This window comes from Bombus fervidus, chromosome 14 (assembly GCF_041682495.2).
Source record: "Bombus fervidus isolate BK054 chromosome 14, iyBomFerv1, whole genome shotgun sequence".
NCBI lineage: Eukaryota > Metazoa > Arthropoda > Insecta > Hymenoptera > Apidae > Bombus > Bombus fervidus.
In genome coordinates, this window is record NC_091530.1 from 2,992,878 (window position 1) to 3,017,596 (window position 24,719).

The following is a 24,719-nucleotide window of genomic DNA, read 5'->3' on the forward strand; positions in this document are numbered from 1 at the left end:
CGTTCTCAAAACGTGGCAAAGAAATACTCGGTTCACGGGACATAAGGGCATGCAGCTCGTTTGCACGCCCCAAATATGAAAGGGCACCATCGTCTCTAATCTGAATGCCTTTGAAGTAAAACTCGAAGCAACGGTGCAGCGGAGAAAATCAGATGGTCTGGTTTTTATTAAAAACTTCCCATTTGTTGTGTCACCGCGTCGTTTATGCAATAATTACAGCGATCAAACGAGAAGTTTCGCTCGTCGAGTATACATAATTGATACTCGTATCAATTCGTTTATCATTGACAAGTAACGTTTCATTGATCGTCTCGACGAATAAAATAGATTTGAAATATATTTATTTACTAGGTTGTTCGAAAAGTTTCTTTCGTTTCATAAGATGATAATAGATAAACAAAAATTTCTATTTTATATTATTTTATTGAATTAAGTGTGATCCATTTCGTTCTATTTCTATTATTATATTCGTGCACAATTCAATAAACTAATATAAAACAAAAACACATTGTGCGTCTATTATTTCCTTATAAAACGAAAGAAACATTTTTGGATAACCCAACATGTTCGAAAATTTCGAATTTATAATTTTCTCGATTCTTTCAATTGTCAAATTACTTTACGATAGGTGTCTTCCATACGTCGTTTATCTAACGAAATATGACAATTCTGAAATCGGACTCTACCTTTATTTATAAAAAATTAGCGTCGATGGAATAACCGTGCAGTTTCTAACGACAAGCATTTTAATTTTATGTTATCACAACTGGTACGATTAAGAATAAAAGACGGGGAATCAAATGGAAACGGAAATCACCTTGCGTGCTGAGAACACTTTTGTCCCGTGATTTCGCGCGCATTTTATTCTCATCGAGATACGCCTGATACCAAGGTGTTTGATATGTCTCGAGATTCTTTCGTTCGTGGACGTGAAATATTTTAATTATTATTAATTTCGATAGGACGTTTTTGCTCGAGTGCTCGAAAACGTTTCAAGCATTTCTAGAACATATTTTATATTTTTCTAACGTTACTCATATTCATTTCATATCTAATCATATTGTGCATATTTGTGCATTGAATATAAAAATTATAAATGAAATTATAAATATTTTATTAAAAAATCTGGAATGGGAGAGGTGCGTACATACGATTAATTAACACGATAAATTTTATTACTTTAAACTTTTTCAAACGTGTTTTACGCTTCTTTTGGCGAATGTTAATCGGTTTGAACTATCAATTATGTTATTTATCTTTACAAATTGAAGAAAAAATTACAGAGAATTTAATTCGAAGCTAATAAGCAGCTAATGCTACCTGAGCCTCCTGTGTGTATCGGTATTCATATTCGAAATATCATCATTAACCCGTTATTACACCCCTAGTGAACGTAGCTTAGCTGCACTGCTAATGAAATACCGAAATACTCTTTCAAAGGATCGAAGCCCTCGTTTGGAAATCTCAGACGAGAGAGAATTTAAATATTTCGAATTTTATAGTCACATATATAAAGAATAGATAGAAAAAGCGCGTACGTATTCGATAAACGCGTGTTATTCTTGTATGAAGCTAAAAATATATAAATTACGTAATATACATAATTTAGTTGCTCCAAAGGCTTTTCACTATTTTATGTAAAAACAAGCAAAAAAACTTAAAAGATTTAAGGACCCTTTTCTTTAATCCAGTTTATAACGTAAGGCAAATATCGACCGGCAGTGTGGCTACAGTAGGTAAAATTGGGGGCGCGTAACAAAGAAACGACTAGCTTTATGACGAAATTCTTTTTACAAAAAACGATCCATTTAGAATTCAAGAATCACTTCCAGCACTCGTAAGAAGTACGTGTGATTTCGTCCCTCAAAGTGTTAATATCTAATTTTAATATAATTTACGTTATCCAAATATCAACGTAGTTTCACAAATAAATAAACATTAATTCGACTGTGATTTTAAGCAAAACCTTACGCTCGTTCTCTTATACGTAACTTTATTGATAAACTTCGTAAGAATAACTTGGACGATAAATTAACTAAACTTCTTAAAAAACGTCGCAACTTTTGCAATGCAACTATTTAAATCAAGATATGTTTTATTACAAAAATACTTTTCTATATTGAACATTCAGTTTCGTGGTTTCTTCTAACTTAGATCACTCCATCTGCAATCGTTTTCAAACGATACTTTCAAATCGTGGAAATCATTCGTTGTAGATATTTAAAATCACTTTTAATGCATTGGAAATTCCTAACACGATCTACGCTCGTGCAATCATTTATGAGAATCCAATCATAATTTTACGATATTCTTATTTTTATATTCTTTCGTGTTAATTTCGTACTATAATTTGTTTAATCGCGCGCACAATTGATAACTTATTTATTCCATTTCTCCATTAATACATCTACATGTATGTTTTTTGTCATTCAGATACGCGTAGCTTTACGTAGCACGATTCATCTTTATAATATCCTTCGAAATAAGAGTTTTAAATATGTGCGTATATTCAACAAACGTGTAAGCCGCGTTATTTTTCGTTCCACTAAACCGCAACAGATTTATAGCTTCCTGACATAAATGTGTTTATGTTGCAGCCTTATTATTATCAGGGGCACGTGGCTTCCAGTTCGAACCGTGCAATTCATCGAGCTGGCGCTCCCATGTAATGCATTTCCGTTAGCAATTAACGCCATTCGCCGGATCGAAATCTATTGAATACCAATAGCGAAGCGTACCGCGCTCGATTTACAATAAACAAGAAAATTAACGTTACTAATGCTACTCGCTTTGAGAGCTGCGACTGTACTCCAAGTATCGTATTTGGATCGACTACGTTAAAGAGATTTTAATAACATGAAACGCATAAACGAAGAGAGAGGCAGAGGAAAAGAGAATGATATCGTCTGTCGGTTCTCCATGAATATACGCGGGTGTATGTCGCTTGTGTACGACAGTCGTTTCGGTTTAATTTGTAATTTTCACAGTATCTCATAATCGTGAAAGGAAACGTATATTGAAAGTATTTCAAAAGTAAGATCATGGGATCAATATGAATTTATAATTTCTAAAGAAACGTTTAGACCAAACGATCGAACGCTCGTTATTTCCCAACTTTGGAAAAATTGAATTGTAAACGAGCATTTTTTCGTCGTTTGGCGATCGTTCGCTGAATCGAAAATCGAACATCAAAATGGTTTAAGAACAGTTATTCTTATATTGCTTCTAATTATAATTATAATCTCTTCGTCAGATATCGTCATCACGAGGTCGAACGGAGGCAAACTGAAATTACAAACCATTCGGTCAAAATTATGTATAACATGTGATTTTGTATGTTCATTGAATTTTGTGCTTCTTTCTATTATGCGCGTCACTATGACGCTCGTAAATTATAGAATCATCTGGAATAGATCAAATACATGGCCATAAATATAATTTTGTTAATTATCTATACTAATCTAATCGTTACTTTTTTATTTTCTATTCTATTTTCCATATTTTTCCTTCCTTAGCTCGAAAGATTTGATCGCACATATCGGGTAAATTATAAAATAAACGGCCGTGTGTGCAACGTGCAAGAAACTACGATGCATTTCGCTCGTTTACTCGGTTCGATCGCATATAGTTCTTCGAGTTCTCACAGAACTGTGCTCGAAACACGTAGAAACGAACCGCGGAGACACGCGGAAAGTAATCGGTTTATTAGTGGAAAAGAATTTAATAGTCGAAGGAAGCATTAATTAAGTAAAATTATACGCGACCTGTTTTGCCCCTTGCCTTGCATTCATTTCCTCGTTTCCTTTTCTCTCCTGTATTTTTCATTTATTTCCTTTTTCTCGTTTTCTTTTTTTCATTAGCAGTAGATTTCTCTGAAATTGGAGGTCGTTATAAAATCGACGGCCTTGCGAGAGGCCGCGTTAATTTAAAATGCCGCCAGGTATCGCGCAAGTGTTCGAGTCGACCTTTGATAAAAAATATGCCAACAGTTCGTAACCGTGGAAAAATCTCGTGGAAAGGAGCTATCGAATCTACGTAGATGTCTTATATTTAAAACGATTCTCGACGTGGGTTTGTGGGATTGAACGAGAAATCGCGACGAAACTTGAATATTCCTCGGATCGGTGCAAACTCTTATTTTGTCACAGAATTCTATAAAGAATTTAATATTCTGTTTTGTATGAGTTTAATGCAAAGTTTTACGACCTGTGTGTTTTACTTTATGTTTCGTCATGTATATTAAAATTCAATCGCGCACAATGATACAAATTAGAGATCGAAGAAATGAATATTTCTATTAGAGCTTTAAGGTATTTTCTTTTGAAGAATTACCCTCTGGGGTGTGTTTATACAAAGCTTCTTACGAAGCTAAAGATTGGATGGTAAATCGAGGAAGTATGAATATCGAAAATCGAAATTTCCTGTTAATTTATTAGGTTTGATGCTGCTTAATATTTTATCAAATATTTTGTCAGATTGATTAATATTATCAGATTTACGCACAAAGAGATTTGGGAATGTGTTTCATTCCAGTAAACGTATAATCCAGTAATCTTATTGCCATTGGTATACGTACTTTCTATGTTTTATCATATGTTTTATAAATAGCGCTTGATTTCTCGTAACTAGAATTTTCCTTGCTTGTAAAAAGCAGAATTATCGCAGCTTCTTGCCATAATTTAAACTAACTGTAATATCGTAATAGCGCTAAATCGATCACTGTAACGTGTAATAGATCGTATATATTACAGTTTGCAACAAAAAAAAAAAAAAAAAGAAAAAGAGAAGAAAATCTTTCAAAATCGTAGAAAAGAAAAATATGAGCAAATTCGAAAATATTCCAACAGCCACATCGCTCGCGTAGTTCAAGTAAATACTACGAAAACCTGAGCAAATATAACGCGTTCGTTCCAGCACATTTTACACCGCACTCCATTCGCATTCTTGCACGTTTACGAAATTCCTGGAATAAGCATCAAACTCCATTCACGTCGTAAGAAATCGTGAAATGCTTTCGTCTCAGCGTGAACGTTTCATACACAAGGTATACAACAACTCGTCGACTAAGGGACGAGGATTTTTTAATGTTCTTTCTGGTGAATTTACGGTCGAACTAAAGGAGGATAGCGATGCGTAGCCGCGACATTTTCTTGATTGTCAGTGCCTTAATGTCAGGGCGACGATAACCGAGTCTCGGTCTGTGTAATGCCTGGGCCATTATCGTTCCAGCGGCGTCGTTCTCGTGTGACCACCGTGATACTGCTGTAGGTACTGACTTCTAAACGCTATCACGCCGCCAACACTTCGTACGACAACGTTAATTATCATGTACACGCGTGTGAATTCTGCATACCTTCGCTCGAGCACGGTGAGAGCTTTCTGGTATCTTGAATGCGAGTATAACGTCGAAGAAGAACCGGATCAGTTTGTGTTTCTAAAAGTACCTTTTATAATCGTCGAAGTTTCGTTTTCCTGGATGCAGGCTATTTTAGGGCTGGAGATTTGCGAAGCTTTTCTCATTCGATAGAATTTCTTAGGAATGTTTGTGTTAAAAGAACCCACGTGAAAATGAAAAGAATTATTTGAGTATTGTGCTTGAGATTATTTCGTGAACGACTAGTTTAAGATTTTTGATGTATCGAACAAATTGTGGATGGCGAATTAACCACATCGAACGAAGAAAGGGAATGTGTAGAGAGGTAAATAGGAATTTCAGGGTTTGGAATAAAAATGTTTCTCAATTTGAGTGTTTGTAAAGGATCTTTGATGTTGATATTGTACGCGTTACATAAAACAAAAAGTTGAGTAAAAGTTGTCTACAAGTATTCAAACGTTTAACACAGAACTTTTTTAATGGACATATTACGTGCATTATATGAAACTTTTGAAATTTGTCACAGTATCGAGACAAGTTAAATATTGTGGATTATTAATATAGCGAATAATTGGACTCTTCGTGTGCTTTAATGGTCTTTGCGAAGTTTATGCTTCCAATAAATATCTCTTAACTTCTATATACGTTTTTAGATCCGTTTCAAATATTAGCAATACGATCACGATGACCGTGTCTCGTTACAAAATTTCAAACTGTTTCATACAATACATACGTAAAAAGTTTCTAGCACTTTCCGAATACTTTCGTGGGCCATTGTATATAGCCATGTTTTCTTTCCGCAATTACGAAAAACACGAAAGTGCTTTTAACGAAATGAATTCTGATTGTTATCGAGATAGAAAAACGATTCTACTTAACTATTTTTTATCGTGACACATTAATTACAATCATTCATAGGGCATTTAATCGGAACACAGCGTACCAATAAATTCAGTTTTCAAAAATATATATCTACGACCGATAGCGTCCACTACGTTCTTCCATATCGTGGAAAAAAACCTAACAATCTGAAATGAGAGAGGGCAATATCGCAACGTAATTACATCGCAGATGTAAATTCATTTTTAAAATGGCGCAAGCTTCGGCCGATTTAAATTATTTCAAGATAAATATTCGCATCCGGACGACGTTAATCCTAACGGTGCAGAAAATGCAATCGTACGATGAACAACGCCGGAAAATTGCAACGATTATACTACGTGGCCGTCAAACAAAGAGGATTAATGCCACGCGATCTGCTACTATTTTCAGATATCCGCCAGTCGCGTCATCTCCAGCCGCTCTTTTCGAACGTTTGCTAATGTTCCTGTAATTACGTTAAGAAACGTTTTTCCGTGAAAAATGCATCAACCTTCCTGTTCCAGCGTAATTCCATGCAGGCTAGGATACGCGGACGAGTTTAAAAGCTCCGCTTTCCTGCTCGATGTGGTAACAGGTTTCACCAGCGAGTAATTACTGAACATCGCGGTAATGAGTTCATTGATCATCGAGCGAGATGGAATCCTACGATGGTAGGAAAGTTGGCGAACAATCGTCGCAGAATGATTATTGTGCTTCTTGCTCGGGTCGTTTAAGATAATTGTTTCCATTATTTCGTTTCGGTGTAATTGATTCGGTTAGGTGCAATGCAATTAGGTTTCGAGCGAAGGGGAGAATCGAGGATTGGTGAAATATCGTTGTTTCGTTAATTGGAAGGGGATGATTGGGCATGCGTGAAATATAATATTTTTAGAGTAAACGAAGGTTATGGCTTCATATTTGAGAAGATCGTTTTGTAGTATGTAATATGTCGAATGAAATTCTATCTTTTTATTTCGCAGACTGTTATGTGATAGCGATAGTATTCTCCATTACATGTAAATTACACGCAATCGTTAAATTTTTTGTAACGTATCTCAATTTCTCAACTATTCGATCAATAAAATTCTCTTGTTTCTCTTTTCCTTTATTTAACAGTCCCATTCAAATTATCGAATATTCTTGTTATATTTCTACAAATTCTATTTATTTTTATTTATCACTGTCTTATATCCTCGGAGGTGCATCAAGAAGCAAGCCTATCATGCTTGTATACTCCGAGCAATTTCACCAAACGAACAACATATTTTTCATAAATCCGTAATATAAATGCCTGATCGCTAAACCAAGAACATCTTTGTTGTAAATTCCCGAAACAAAAATATTTCATCGAACGAGATTTCTCAATCAGCCACTGTTCATCCTCACGATGTTCGTAGAGTCAAACTACGTAAAAATCCGTAGTTTAATTATAATCGAGCGTCTCGTAACTAATTCGAACGGACTTGTAACATAAACTAAAACATCGTTAAATTATTGCACGTGAAACGACGCAATCGTCAAGTGATGGAAACAACATCACTCTTCTCAACGTTTGTAGAACGTATCGAGAGCGAACAATAAGCATTCGCGAATCGCATTAAAGCGTTCACCATGTCGCGTTACAACGCTGGCAATCCATTTTCCCGATCCGCGCTGCTATATTAAATTTTCAGTTGGGTACACACGCAGGGTGGCCCGCGCATGGATATGGATATGCATAGGCACTGAGCGTAATTTGACGACGATAACGATACTACGTCCGGCCGACACCTGGCAATGAACTGTTTTCAGTTGTCAATCCGCAAACCGTATTATTCCGCCCGATAATGACGATCCAACGAATTCCAAACTGGAAAATTTCGTTACAGTCCACGATCCACCGTCGACAGTTTATTTTTCTCACTGATCTGCAACACGATGGAACGCGTTGACAGGTTGAGAACAGAGAAGGAAATGAATTTCAAGCTCCGTAGTCAGCCAACGTGTTCCCGGGTTGTTCGCTTTGGCGATGTTGCGGTAAGAACGAAGTTTCTTTGGTTTCTCAGTAAGATATATCACGCAGATATATGGCGCTTGGACGTACGTTTTAATTTGGTTAATGAGTTTGGAAATTGTTGCTTGGAAATATGCAAGTTTATACGGACTCGGCAAATAATTTGATGAAATGCAATAGAACATACACAATGTAATGCGAAGAGTCGAAAGAATGTTCGAAAGGTATTACTTGATCGTAATTTTAAATGTCAGAATTCTATTTTACGAGAGCAATGAATGAAAAGATATTTGTTACAACGTTACTAATACTCGTATACGAGTTCCAATTTTATTTGACGAACGCGAGAGGAGAACACGGGAAATTATATTTTTTAATTTTTTGCGATGGTGCGGTAAGATAAAATCTATTACGTTGTCGATTAACTCCGTGTTATTAAAGTTATCCCTTTATTCGATTTTGGATGTGAACTAGATCTAAGATGCAACACGCAGCGACCCAGTGATTCTCAAAATCGCTTCAATTAATCGAGTAGAATTTTTAAACGAACGATACAGACTTTAAAGCGGCTGATTGCCTGGAGAAGCATGGAAAGCTAAAGGTACCATTAATTTTCACCCCGACTACATCGTAATCTTAATAAAATTCACCGAGCACTTGCACGAGCCCAGTTAAGCTCCAATCGCGTTAACACGCACTATCCGACCGTTCTTCGAACACAGTCACGAGTTGTTAATTGCAGAGAAAGAGAGATAAGTAGATAGATAGATGGAGGAGGAAAGCTGAAAGGAAGCGTTCAGATCGGCAAAAAATCGTATCGATGAAGAAAGAGTCTAATCCTTTGACTAGCTGAGATAGTGGCGTATAAAGCTTGGCTTTTCCAAGCTTCAAAGGTTTCAAACTTTTACGATTAACACTATATAAAGCTCAAGTTTTTTCAAGCTTCAAAGTCGAGCTTTAAAGATTGAATTTTCAAGGCTTATATTATAAAATGCTGAAAGCTTTCGGAACTTTAAGATTGACATTTCGATACTCAAGTTCTTGATTTAAAAATCAACTTAAAATTCAAATAAAAAAATGAACAATAATCGCGTAATGTATCTTGATAATTTCCTAATTCCATGTAAAGACACAGAATCTTAAATTTCTTATTTTTTCTCTTCCTGTAATTTAAGTTAACAGCTTTTCAAAATGATCGTTCACGTGAAACATTTCGAAGCAATGCGTTCATTTGTCTTTACTTCTCTCTTCCACTTGCATTTTGTTTTTTTACACTTCCCCCCTTGGAATAATATCCCATGCAACAACAATTAGTTAATTTCCTTCTTACGTCTAATTAAATCTTCGCGTGCATTTTTCAAACTGTATTTCGTTTAAAACTATTATACACATTTATCAAAGAGCAATTTGGGTGGATCGGATCTTCCAGCTGAAATACTCAAACCTCGAACCTATAGAGTTTTAGTATTTATGACTGAACCACCTCTTTTATTTGATACGTAAAACGTTTTTAGAAACAAAAAGGTAGACCGAAACTTTTCTAGTTAAATAACTCTCATACGAGCGTAGCTACATCTTTTCATTCGATTTTCTCTGACGCATTCGGGGCTTTCTCTTTCTTTCTTTCTCTTTCCTATAGAGAAAACTACTGAAACTTCAAGTAGGGAAGAATGTTGCTGGGACAAGGATGCAATAAGTGGCTTTGAACGAGAATTCGAGACAACAGCCACTCAAATATCTCGCGGCGAGTAACCGCGTGAGCGTTTTAAACGCAAACGAAGGAACCTGCCGTATCCTTTCGAGGCATTCGAACGCGGAAATTTTAATTTCCTTTGTCGGTGGGTCGCGTGCGTTTCAAACGCGTCTATTTATTAACTTCATTCGGGCGAAATTGCGGCAGAAACGCAAAATTTGTCTCGCCACTTCTTACTCCGTGCGTAATGTACGCGGTTTTCTCTAGTTTTTCGGTGGATGCTACCTATGGCGTTCTCCAAGAACATCCCTCTGTGTATCTTTATGGAAATTTTGCAATTCTAGCTGCCTCTGGCAAGTAATAATAATGTCTAACGCAGATTCGCATTATGTGTTCTTCTTTTGCATTTACTCCTCTTTATTTTTCTCTTTCCCTTTTTTTTTTTTTTTTTTTTTTTGTAGGGATGATCCGTGAATACGAAATGGTATTGTTACGATATACGAAGTGTGCGAACTCGTTATACCGTATGCTGAGTAATGTTTGGAATATTATTCGATGTTTTGCATAGATATATATGTGTGTAAAGAATATTCTGACGCGAACTGTCTATGTTCGAAAGTAAAATATTTGACACGATGTAATCCTGTGCTTTTATGTTGTTATTAAAACGTTTAAAAGTTACGCAACTTCTAGCGTAGAGTAATTTCTTTTTTATTCATAAGCGGTTTATCGGATTGTCGGGTGTAGAATTAGTTGTTCTGTATTTGTAGCAAATTTTTAAATTTATCTTTTACATTCATTTACATATAAGAACAATTTAGATCTTTTGATCATAGAACAAATATGTCAATATTTACGGATCCATTAATTACAATGTATAAAATTTATTTCTGTGATTCAATCGTACGTGTAACGGAGATAATTACACGTTCAATTTGTGGCTTTCTTCCCCTTCAATTCTTTTCTTTTAAATTCTAAAATTTTTGCGAAACACGCAGCGAATCCAAGCTTCTGTATTTGTGTATGTATTTTTTATCTCATTTATAATTTATAAATAACATTAATTTGGCGAAAGATCAACCGGTCCTATGTTTATATAGATCAATCGATCAGTTTGTTCGTCCAGTAAAATATCCGATCCTATAGAAATTAATTGAAAGAAAGTTCACCATATTGAAAAATTATTCCTTCATTTACATTCGTTTTATTCGCGAAATGAGTTAACCGTGCAGTGAACGACTTTTTCCTAAGTTTGTACGGTCCTGTGCTCAACGACCAACGTTCATAAAAGAAAGGGAACGACAAGGAAGGACGTGGAAAATTCAACGATTCATCGTGACAGTCCATTAATATTATTTACACCGAAAGATCGTGTCCGACGTTTGGACGAGAACGTGCTCGCGCCCCGCTCGCCGTTTAAATTTCTATTAAGGACATGATTTGTGCCAGGTCCGGACGAATTAGGAGAAGGTTGAGTCGAGTTTTATGGAAGGACGCTGAACACTCTTATTCCTAGCGCTCCTTAATGACATTTTACTTCCTACCCCCTTGAGTTCAATTTACTCGAACGATTCCACCGTTTCGCGTGCACTTAACGATGCCCCGCGTGATGAATCGTTGGAAACTTTTCTCATACATATCACAGGATACTCGGTTTTTCCTTAACATTGTCGGAACGCGTCGTTGTAACGTAGCCTAAGCTACGTGGTCGGATAATTCTGTATGGAAATATCAGCGAACTTGACGAGCGTGGACATTATATCGTCGGAGCTAGAGACTTCGTGTTTTTCCATTTTCATATTTTCTGTCCGTCGCGTTAGCACGTTCGATCACAGCGGTTACTTTAATTTCCAGATTGCAATTTCTTGTGTTTGATATCGACCAATTAAAGCAGTTGACGACGACGTATAGAATGAATAGTTGGAAAGAATTTTTGCTTCAGAAAAACGTCGCTGACACTCCAAGGAATATTCGCTGACAAACTTGTAGAACCTGCGATAATCTCGGAAGTATTTTCAGAAAGAATCCGCATATTAATCTGAAAACGTTCATTCTATCGTTACTACTTGCTTGCCCGAGATCTAGAAGATTCAGTGAAATTCCAGCTTCTGATTCACCAGACTAGACCCATTCGAGAATAATCTCTCGCCATAAACATCCAGATTCCATATAATTGAATTAATAGGGTCGTAAAGTTGGATTCACGATTATATTCGAACCGACAGGCTACGTTACAAATTAAAATGCTATCATAGATTTTGTAACGAAGAACTCGAGTCTCTCGCGTGCACAGAAAATTTCTCGTAAAGTTAAAACGCCACAGAGCGAAGGAGCCCGGAAATGTAACAGAGTTTGCGCTCTTTGCGTGGAGGAAATACAGTCAGAGGGAAAAACAAGTGGACTTGTTCAAATATAATAAAAATACAACTTGTTCATGCAGAAGTGTAAATATTGTAAATGTTTCGTTCGATTGTTCACTGAATAATCTACGGTCTACAAGGACATAGCGCTGCTATAAGGACTCGTTTACGTACCAAAATAATTAATTTCATATTTTCAAATGTTTGGTATTTTATTAGCAACACGCTTCATCGATGTTTATCTTATATAATTGTTATATAAATAACAATAATGACAAAACTTGCGCGTCTAACACTGCGCAATACTAATTTCATTAACTATTTAATATCTGGCCGCTTATTTTTGTGCCAAACTGTAGATCCGGCATTCGAGATCCCAAGGCGGCGTCATTCTTTTTTTGAGGGTAATCGCATCGACAGGAAATAATCGAGCTTTTAACAGGTGTTGGACGAATCATAAGGCGTCCCTTGAACCGCGAAGCAAGGGTTAAAAATAGTTTGTCGGATCGTATTTTTCTTATTGACGGTTCTAATGGAGCTGGACGAAAAGTTGGGAAGCAAAACGGTGTAAAACTGGGAAACAACTTGGTGGCGAAACGTGTATTTGTAACTGTGACGTTGATGAAATGGCTTGGAAGAAATGAAAAGAATTGCGAGATTGTCGATGAATAGCGTGTAAAGATTGGAGAAATGGAAGTGAACGTCCCTTGACATTTTCTGGTGTGAAAACGTTTAAAGGTTGCAAAAGTTAAATTATCGATTAAGTAATGAGATTTTCGAGCAATGTTTTCAATCGTATTGAATTATTAAATAAAAAAGTTAACGATAAAGTAAATGACGTGATAAAGTTGATTAGCTTCGTATGAAAGTTTTTAATAATAAAAAAATTCAGAAGCGAATATAATTCACAATTATATCGAACTTAATACGAATAAATAATTCCGACTTGCTGCAACTATCCGAAACTAGACGAAGCTTGGCAGTCAAAATTGACTAGCTGAAGGTATTCGATCATAAAATTTACACTTTTGAATAAAGATGATGGACTTGAATGATCAAACAGAACGAAGGATTGAACAAACATAGCATCCAATGAATGAATAAAATCTATAGAAAGTCGCAAAGTGAAAATTCTTCTTAAAAGTGAAATCACTAAAACTCGATACAAACGGAATTCTGTTTCATTTTTAATTCTATTGTAGATCACTTATCGCGTTTTCTATAAAACCGGACAATCCGTGCTTTAATAATTAAGATGTGTACTATTGCATTACCTTCGTACATAAAGTTTATTGCTAATAAACATCGACAATGACACGAAATATTATACCAACTCGGTAATCTGCAGAAAAATGACTTAATTAATTTGAATAAAGAAAGCGAAACGAAAGGAACAACTTAAAATTTTATTACGCGTTTCTTTTTCTATTTTTTATTCCGTTGGAAAATTACTTAGCGATTTGAATAATTTTTCATTAGATCCTTCACGAGCCAGGTACACCACAGTCAGAGGAATTGTTCAGCTTGTCCAAAGGATAAATTTTAATTGGTGGCATGCGGTGGCGTACGATAATTATACCGACTAACTCTGATGTGGTGCGCAAGTTGGCTCGGAGCAACGATTATGTCGTGTGCTGATTAATGCGTCAACTTTGTTAACCAGTTGACCGATTCGAGATTTTGCGCCTGGCCACCAACTAAGAGACTTGGCCGGCGAACTTCAAAGCTGGAACCGGCCACGGAATTCTATTCTTCGCGTAAATAGTTTCGCGAAAGGAGAAGCGTAATTATCGAACGGCGTTTCTTGCCAGCCGCAACTATTTCAATTCCGGCTCTTCTCCTCCCTTACCTATCATTTATTAAACGTCGCTATGTTTATTACGTTCGTGAAACTTTGCGCAGGGTTCTCTGTGTAAAATTTTATCCCTCTCGAAAACTAACTCCGCGACGAACGAAACGCAATTAACTGCGATCGTATCCTTTGACTTTTCCTTCGTTCTTTCAGATTGTTGAGAGTCAGGAGTCTGTGATTACTCGTTGCTTTCGTAAGCAGTGCAATATACTTTATTATATTTATTTTTTAGCTTCCCTCGGTCTTTTTCTAATATTTATTTTCTATAACCAGTACGCGATTTTTGTATCGTTTAATAGCGTTTTATTATTATCGTTAATTGCATGGTGTTTCGTATTAAAATTTATTGGGACGAAGCTTGTTGTTTTTGAATTGGGAATTTATAATGTCTGATAATTTTTCGGTATTAAAAAACAATAGAATTTTAACTGGTCAAAGTGTAATTTAAAATAAAATTCGTTAATCGCCATCAACTCTGTAATTCGTTCGAAAAGATGGAAATATATTTATTTATTTCGTAAAGATGGAAATTTAAATGAAAGGGGAAGAAAATCTCAGAAGGAAGAGAGCGGATAAATAAAATTGGAAGACGATGAATAAAACAACATGATCGACTTTTTTTTACATGACACGCGCAATATGTATGAAAATTGTATTAGACACCAGCGGCATTGGAAAGACATCGACCAGACAATTATCGAGCACAGGATCGTCTAGAAAATATCCGAATAACTTGATCATACCAGCGTGTTCCACGTTGTTCGTAAATTCTGTCGAAGAATTTATTGATTTGCGGTGATCGTGGGCCACGCTATCAGCTCGTACTCTTGAACTTTTTGATAATTACTTCAAGTTCGCCGGCAAGTTCGGCAACGTGTAATTAAGTACCGCAGATACTTGGTCAGCTAAATTATCGGGAATGAAGTTGAACGAGAACAGCCGAGTTTATTATCGAGCCGAAAGCAAACTTTCCGACCACCGCCAGGTCCAGTCAACATAGTCTTTAACGTAGCCTTTTTACGCGAGACTCTTTCCCTAATCTTTTTTTTTTGTTCTTTCTTCGTTTTACTATCAGTTCCTTAACTTCTCTGTGAGTTCCTGGGAAAACGGACATCGCTAAAACAGGAAACAGATAACCTCCGCAAAGATCAGAGAAAAATTCCTGATGCCGAAGTCGTAAAGTATTAACTGTTAGGATTCCTGTGCTCTGCGATCAGTTTTCTTTTGTTTCGTGCTATTAGTATTTTCTCCTAATCTTACAAATATTCCTCTAATCTCAATAGAAATATTCTCAATCTCATTACAGATATTCCTCTAACGAATGTAAATGCTTATCAATTTTTCGATGAATTTCCGAAAGATCGAAATTTTTTGAAATAAAAGTAGGATATATTCTAATTTAACAAACTATCGACTTGTAATTGTCCAAGTTGTGACGCTTAATTTCTAGAAAAATACAAATTACCAAAATTAATAAGAACACACACGACTATAATAAGCAATAAACACTCGGATCGTGTAAAAATTTACTCTGTCGTATATTTCACAATTGTGAAGGATGAATGGTTGCTAGTGTTTTATAAATGACGAGATGATTCGATGTTGAAACCGTCAATTATATTTTAAAATAATAAATAAATAAATAAGTACGGACTATGTTCGCTAAGACGCTCGTACTAACGAATTCGCTAATGACAGTGTATAATCGCTAATATAATCGCTGATAGCTGACTGATAACTGGAAAACATGGTCGTCTATTTATACTGGTCGAGGGAGTACCAAAAAATTCAAATTCGTCTTCGTTTGATGGTTGCACGTAGCGGCGACATTGTTTTGCCCGGAGTTTATTTACAAATTGTCCTCTAGCTCATGCGCCGCTACATGATTATTCTTTATCAATGTTCTCCCTTCGGTAAATAGATTTTATTCCAATATATTCCAATATAACGAATCAAACAATCTCTATCATCATTTTGATTTGATCTAAATGCACTAAAAAACCAAAGGTTGTTCAATTGTGTATTACGTTCGTGCAATAATAATTAAAAGGATTGATGGCCTGCCAAAAACATAGCGATATCGTAGAAAAATGCTACGTCGGATAGGAAAGTGTTCGAGTTGGCTAGACACGATCAGCGAAACCTGTAATTTTCTTTCCGGATGGAATATCCCATTCGATGATGAATTACTTGTCGTCGTAGTCGAATGGCTGACACGCGAATCATGTTGCACGGCGACCGATGAACGCGATATATTTTTTCCCTGCCACTTGTTCGATAAAACGTGTTGGATAGGTGGAAATATGTTCCTTCGTTTCTTGGAAACTTCAACAGCTAATGAATTTCTTATGATGAAAGATAAGGTGAGAATTGTGAGAATATGAATGGCCGTGTAACAGGTAATGTGTTTATTACAGTACGTTTCCGCGGAAACTACTTTTTGTGATTAATACATAATCAATGATTTGTTAATTCTGGCTTTCGTTTTTTTTGAATTTCGAATTTCTGAAGAATTTTTCACCGTACGTTAATTTTAAGTGATTGCGGATTTTGTCATTAAGCGGTAATGAAAAAATTCGCAATTACTTAGTTGCCAACCCAATAAGTGTGAATATTTTAATTTTGGCCAGTGAAGAGGTCTCTATTTTATTGCTTGTTTTAATATATTATTGTATATCTGTACGTACGAGAATCAGGTTTAGCGTGAACAGGATTTGCGCTGGATTAACACTAGAACTACCGATAGTTAACACGAAGCTATTTCTACCAAAACCGGTGAAAATAACTGGTCCTTAAAAAATACGTAATAATAAAATATTTGTATATTTATTGATTTATTACTTTCTTACAGAAACAATTCCATATTATGTAGTACACTTTTGGTATTAATAACCCACCTGGGTTCATAACACCTAAACGAGGGTTGACACATTTATAAAATTGTAGAATCAGTTATTTTGATTGGTGTGGTATATCTAGTGTTAGCATCTAGCGATCGATCCGGAATTTTCCTGATAACTGATATCATCGTATCGAATGATACGCGGTAAAAGTTTAAAAAACACCTGGCAAGTTGTACAAAACGAGGAAACTGGTTAATTGGGGTTCGATAAACAGATCGCAGGACCCTTTTACACTGACAAGTACCAGTCATTTTCACTGGTATTGGTATAAGTAGCCTCGATACAAAATTATTTTCAGTTTGAATACATAAAAAACAAAATAAAATTCATTATATTTTTCTTTTAGGTATCGTTGCGAAAGTCACTACATCATTGCGGAAAAAAATATAGCAGGAATTTTAAAATAAAATTGTAAAACCAGTCAATTTAACTAGTGTATTAGTTCTAGTGTTAATGCTAATATCGAGACAGTGTTACACGTCGATGATCTTAATTGGGGAAACAAGTTTGCTATTAAATTTAAATATTCCAATTTCTAAAGGTTTCAGTTCGTCGTAGCTTTTTATTACCATTGCTTCGATGTTTGGGAAATTTTCAAAATATTTCCTAAGAAGCGCATTAGTTTCTTTGCAACGAATGTTCCATTGCTGTTCGTAACACGCAGAATAGTATATGAATACCGCATGAGATTCACTCATACTCGAACTACCAGTTGTACCATCCACAGACAAAATACAATCCTCTCCTGCAAACTTGGCCCATTTTCTCAAACTCACGAGCCTAAATTGCCTCGCTTGCAAACCCACCTCCCAGGAATTACCCTTTCCTTATCAGTCGTAAAATTACTCTCCCTTCACGGTGGATCCCCGTTGCGACACACGATAAGAAGAAACAAACGAAAATGACACAGAAATGATCTCGATTTCACCGCGATTCCACGCTTGTCTAACTCGCAAGTTCGGTCGAACGTGTGATTCGAGGGACGCAAAGAACCGGAAATTACCGTCTATGGAGAACCTCGTGTCTCTGGTTAACGACGGGAATAGTAACGTTGCAAATGGTTACTATGCTTTTGAAAATATTTCAAAAAAGTTTTTTTTTTTTTAATAATTTCGTTCTTCTTAATGAAAGCACGTGTATGTATACGCCTATGTCATCGATGTAACATTGCTCAACTTCGTAAACTAAAAACTACAGAAGAATGACAATGTTACAAACATTGTTCTTTTTATTTTTGTATCTTTATATGTTTATTTTATAAATTACTAATTTTGCATTATTTACCCAGCTCGTAGCTGTATATTAGGTTGTCCGAAAAGTTTTTTTCGTTTTATAACGAAATAATAGGCGCACAATGTTTTTTGTTTTATAATATTTTATTGAATAATGCATGAACATAATAATAGAAATATAACGAAATGGATCATATCTAATTTAATAAAATAATATAAAATAATTGTTCATCTATTATCACCTTTTGAAACGAAAGAAACTTTTCGGACAACCTAATACATATCTATATACACGAAACAGAGAAACTCCACTAGAAAGTTACATATTTCGTCGTATGTTTCAAGTGAAAATATTAAATCACAATTGGTTTAAATATATAATGTAACTGGTGTGAAAGTTACCAGGCGGCGTGTGTATGGTATTATCGAGTGGTGTTTAATAATGGACAAGCAGATGCGTTCGTTGATCGAGCAGGGACGATTATTGAATCGGTCCCGTTGGCAGCGTTGCGTTAAGCAGGTCATCGATTATAAGTCAAAGCATCATCTATCAAGCGGTGGAACGTATGGCGTACAGCACGTGTCTAGGGGGACTGAATATGCACCGAACTGTGAAGTTTTCTTTGCTTCGGTGCAACAGTTTCCTTCGTTCCAACGGATCGCCATGGCCCGTGCCTTTACACCTGGCTGCATGCGATGATAGCCTGGATAATACTTGGCCAACCGGAAGTTATAGTTCACAGTAGTCTGCCTCGAAATCGCTCGTTGCAAGACACATTAAAAAAGGGGCATGCGTGTCTCGTCCGCAAGAAGCCTCTCTATGGCTCGAATTGCTTCAGTTGTTATCGACTTATTTATTTAAACACAGGATGTTCACTTTGTCCCGATTGTCAATTTGCGATGATTTATGTCCGTTGATTGTTCTCGCTTTTTCTACGCGTTTGTATCGCTACAGATATCTTCTTCTTTCGGATTAATTCATTCATAAAAAGTATGAAATATAGGAAAAGTAATTGAATAATATCGAAGACAAAAATCAAATATTTTGGATAATTTTGTCGCATTACAAACGTTAGTTCTTAAATTTACTTAAAAAATTACTATTGTTCGCAAGTTATCTTCTTCTAAGAAAGAAACTTACAAACAGAAATCTTTTGTTTCTCAACGATTACAAATTAATCGTGTATTTATATAACGAAATTGAACAGAAACTGGAGTCGATCAGTTCTTGGTTTCTACATGTAGCTGTACATGTAAAAAATTAGCTTGCAAGTTGATAAAGACTTTGACAAAGCTACGTATGTTACGCTTTTTATTTTCAAAATCTTATATTATATTATAATTCCTACAGATATGCGCCTACTCTACAAGGTTGCATTTTTAACTTTATAAACGCAGTTACAAGCAATAAAACTCCGTATGACAACGTCGAAGCTGTCAGAACGATTCAAACCTATAGAATGATCTATGTAATATTCATTGTGCGCATTGTACTGCGATTTTTTCGCGTAAACAACAATGTTGCGTGTCGCGTATCAATGACATTGTCATACATACGATGAATGGTGATAAAATTGCGCCGGAGTCTGACGGCCACGTGGGAAATTCAGTTCGTGTCAGTCCACGCTTGTCACACAGCTGATGCTCCAATATGTGTACGTACCTGAAACACATCATAATCCGTAAAACTTTTAAACGTGTCCCGTGGAAAGGCGATACGAAATCGGAATACGGAACGGTTTGACAGTCAGCGTACGTACATGAACAAAGAGTATCATTAAATGGAAAATGGGTTGGAATTTTGATGAAAGACAGAGAACAGGACAGGGAATATATAGAATAATGATGAAAGAGGTGGAAAAATAGGGTATTCGATGATTCACGTTTGCGGAAACGCGATGGAAATTGAAAAAAGGAATTTTCATTTGCGTTGCGGAACACGTACGTACGTTTTGTCATCGAATCGATTGAAGGGATATTCCAGTTTTGTGGAAAATGGATATTTGGAAATGGGATTATGTCGACCTTCTGTGATTTTTGCAACGAATAATTCTTTAGGGAATTGCAAATTCTCGTTACGGAAATTTTTCATTTTCAACCGTCGAAGATTAAAATTGTTACGTTCGAATTCGAAAAATTGAAAATTTGAACGTTTCGACTTAAAAATTAAAAGAATCGTACACGCTTCGACTCAAGACTTTCGAAATTTTGTATGCTTCGATCGGAAAATTTGATACCTCGATTGTTTCAACCTAAAAACATCGAAATCCTTGAGCGTTTGATTTAAAGCATTGGAAATAATTTTTGATGTTTGAATTAAGAAACTTGAAGTCTCGAATGTTTAAATTCAATTTGAAACTCTTCAATTTCAACACATTTTACCCGCATATTTTCAATTCAAGACATTTATTCCAATTTCCCAAGTAAAACTCGTTCGATCGCTTATTTAATGGTTACTGCACCCATTTCCTTGTGTCGAACAATCGATAGAGCTAACTATCAACCTAGAAATTCTATATTGAAATCCGATATCTTTAAACGACGTAACTATATACAGTACAGAGAATATCGAATGTCCAGATGGAAAACAATTAATCGAAAGTTGTGCAAGATAATCTTTTATGTCTTATGCACTGAAAACGAAGGAACTGGACGTGAAAGAAAAAACGAAGAGTATGAATAAACGAGTAATCAAAAAGCATTGTTTCTTTTCCCGTAAAAGCCGATAAGAGAACCAAGCAATCTGCTTTTCTTCAGAAATTTCATCGTTCTTTCAAGTCTTCGGCATTGTGATACGACGAATTGTTGTCTCGCGTACCGAAAAGTCATTCCTGCCAACAATTCTTTCATAGACGTATTTTCGGGATAACATCGATCGCTCTTCTCCCTTTCTTTATTATTTGTTTTTTTGTCTTCCGCGATCCTTGAATAAGACATCGTCAAAGGATAGCGTCTTTGTGACAATAACTTTCGAGAACGTGAAAATGAAACAAGCATCGAATTGGATCTCGACGTGGAATTCGGAATAAGAGAGAATAAAAGAAAGAAATTTAAGTGGAAGAAGAAATTTCAAAATGTCCGAATATACTCGCTGAGACTCGCCGAGTGATTATAACATAATGTTCGTGTTTTCATTATTTTATTATTAGCGTTCGTTTGTTATAGGATTCGAAACTGCAAAAGCTTATGTACTTTCGTTAAATTTTTAAGATGTTGGAAGATATCCAAGTTCGTTAATTTCACGGTATTTTTAAGGCTCCTAATCTTGTTTTGCGATTCTGTATCGGATACCGCAAGCCATTTTCCAATAGAAAATTCCAACAGCTTATAACGACGGTGTTCGTTTTTCAACAACGTGCATGAAGATGTGGTAGAGGTTTTGAGGAAAAGACCACACAATGCCTGCATTGTGATCCAATTCCAAACGTTTTTCTCGTTCAAAAAGCACAGAGCGCGTTTTATCTCCGTATATTACGAAGATCGTCGATTTCGAAAAATTAGAAAAATTGAAGATCTAAAATACGTGGAACGAAAGTTATAATTTGATACAGTAATAATAATTTAATTCGTATTTCATTCATTTTTATGTAACGAGGGGATAAGTTATAAGATTCTATGACAAAATTCCATTCTAGGTTTTAAATTGAACTCTACCATTGCAGATTATATTCTTGAAATCCAAAGTAAAAATTAATATAGGCCAGTAAATATAAGAAAAAGATATCTATTAGAACATCCACCAGTGAGGAGCACATAAAAATTTTCTACCATTCATATGCATCTTATTAATAACCAAAGTGCGCTCATGTTAAATGTTAAATGAATTCTATCGGAATCACGTCGATAATCATAAAATTTCAACGAAATGGAAATTGAATGAATGAAATTACTAATACACTTGAATATTACCTAGAACATGACTGATTTAGAGTATGGCCTTTCACGCATTTATGGTAAATTTAAAGCTACAAAAATGTAGAAAATATACGCAATATGTAAAAATATAAAAAGTACTCAAAGCGAAATATTTTTCATAATATTTAATGGAAGAAATAAATTTTTATACAGGTTCCATTTCGTTGATTCTATTAAAAAAAAAAAGTATGAAATTATATAAAAATCCTGATGCTGAAATTTATCCATTATCCCACGTTTATCGTCAAATTCTAACAGAATGAAACCGACAAAAATTTCACATAAAATCTCACAAAAAACTAAACAGTTCGAATAGATCTGCGACCTTTTATATCCAAGTTGAACGAACCTGGGCGTTATTAATAGACATTCCTGTGCACTTGTTGCACGCATAAAAAGCTTCAATTCGTGGACGCAGCAATAGGATAAGTTTTAATGCGCGCGAAAGTGACACGAGTGTGAGAGAGAGTTCAAACTGAAAACGGCAGGTTTCCTAGCTTTTATTCGGTCAAGAGGAAAGGGAAAAGTAAGGCGGGCAGTGAAAAAGAAAGAAAGAGGATTATATCTCAATACTCCTACTTATGAACGTTAAGCTCTTCTCTCTCTCTCTCTCTCTCTCTCTCTCTCTTTTTCGGTGACTGGTGTAGAACACCTGAGGATGGTCTCGAGCCAGGATTTCTTCTTTCTTTAAAATAAAGTTCAAGAAGAGAAAGTGAAAAGAAAATGATTTTCCAAACGTGGTAAAGAGGAGAAACTGGAGAAAAAAGGGTATAGCAACAGCTGAGAGAAGTGAAACTTGCGCAAAGTAATTAGAAGCTGTTCGAAGGAAAGGGAAGTTCGAAAGTTTCGCATCCTCGTTTGACCATGGCTAGACATACACCTGAAGACGCACGACGCTTTAGATATTGTACAGTCACAGAGGTATATGTGCAGATCTTAAATGTGAAATATTATAAACTTAGTTTGACGTAGCAATATATTTGGTATCAAATTTTGCGTTAATTGAAATCAAACGTACGTTTAGAAAATAATGCAAAATACGCTTCAGCGATAGCGTCTGTTATATCTTCATGGAATTATAAGAAAGGAGATTTCATATCAAGTGGAAGATAAGTTGGTCTCCATCTGTTGTATCATGGAATTTGTTATTGTCTTATGCGAAAGAATTGATTAATACCATAAAATTTCATTAATAATGATTAGTGACTAGCCATAAACGATAGGTGTGACGTCGAGATAAACGTCGTAGTGTCCTCGTTGCCAGTTTCGTCGGAAAAGACGCGTTCAATGACATCTCATTTTGTTAAATGTCCAGCGATAAACGAGATTTGTCTCGCTAGTTTTTACGTCACGTTCGATTTCCAGTGTAAGTCACGGAATCCCTGAACGAAAATTTTCCCGGTCGTTCGCTGACTCTATTGAGAATACCCTTGCTTCAATTTTTTCCCTCAAAAATAGTATCTTACTAGTTATTATTTAATTAAAAGGACGATGGGAATGCTGATAGCGAAATATTTCTAGCCGACAAGATTGATTATCCTTTTCGATATTTCGAGCGCGAAATTTCGGAAAATATGACATATATAGTAATAGAAGCGAATGAAAGGAAGTAGATAGACACGTCTTTATGGATTTTCCAATTTTCATGTAACTTGATGGCGAGAAAGAAGCACTTTACTATGATGCAAGTTGAAAAATTGAAGGGATTAGTTAGGTCCAAAAATACAAGAATGATGATCAATTCACATATTCATATTGATTAATTGTATACGATTAAAAAATTTTGCAAGAGATTTGTTTCGTCTAATAAATATTATAACAAATACTGTCTTTTCGATATTTTGTATATTTCTACGTATTACACGCGTTGTAAATTGTAAGGTAGAAAAAATATATTTTAAATGCTGAAGTGTAAATACAAGTCGGAATATAATATGAGCTGATCCAGATCCGCGCGCTATCAGTGTTACCCTATGACTGAAAACCCTGAAGCCAAAGTCGCCTATCTACTGTTTATGGTTTGCCTTCGACGCAGTCTTTCGTCTATGGCTTCAGTGCTTGAGAAAACTAAAGGACCACTTCAACACCTATAAATACATCAAAATCCGCAGTCTAATCAAGCATGAACCATCTATCAAAATTGACTCGATACCAATTCCGTTGCAAAAGTTTTAATTAACGATAAATACGTGGATGGCCGATCTCAATTCTAACGATAATTTGACGTTCGTCCAACCAACTCTTTCTCGCGTCCATTAAACTAAGAGCAACGACAATAGAAGAGAACGATAGAAACTGAAAGAAATGAGAAAAACGAGGAAGGTTGGTACGAGGGTTGATCTGTCGTCGATAATGCCGCTACGTGTCTCGAATAGCGAAACGATTGAAAATACGCATCGAGGTTCGGCACGAAACGAGGAAAGAGCGAGAACTGTTTGCACGCGTGCAACGCATTCATTGAATATGCAGAAAGTGCGTGCTTCATACGGAAACAAACGGTTCATCGAATTTGCACGTGGCTCGCCTGATACGGGCT

The 24,719-nt window shown here is 35.7% G+C and overlaps 1 long non-coding RNA gene across 1 annotated transcript in view; it reads right to left on the bottom strand.

Moving 5' to 3' along the window:
* Positions 1–24,719, bottom strand: part of LOC139994175 (uncharacterized) — a 268,379-nt gene that overhangs the window by 36,856 nt on the left and 206,804 nt on the right. Inside the window, exon 2 of the long non-coding RNA XR_011801570.1 lies at positions 19,826–19,931. This is a non-coding gene — a long non-coding RNA (uncharacterized lncRNA). The remainder of the gene's footprint in view (positions 1–19,825; positions 19,932–24,719) is intronic.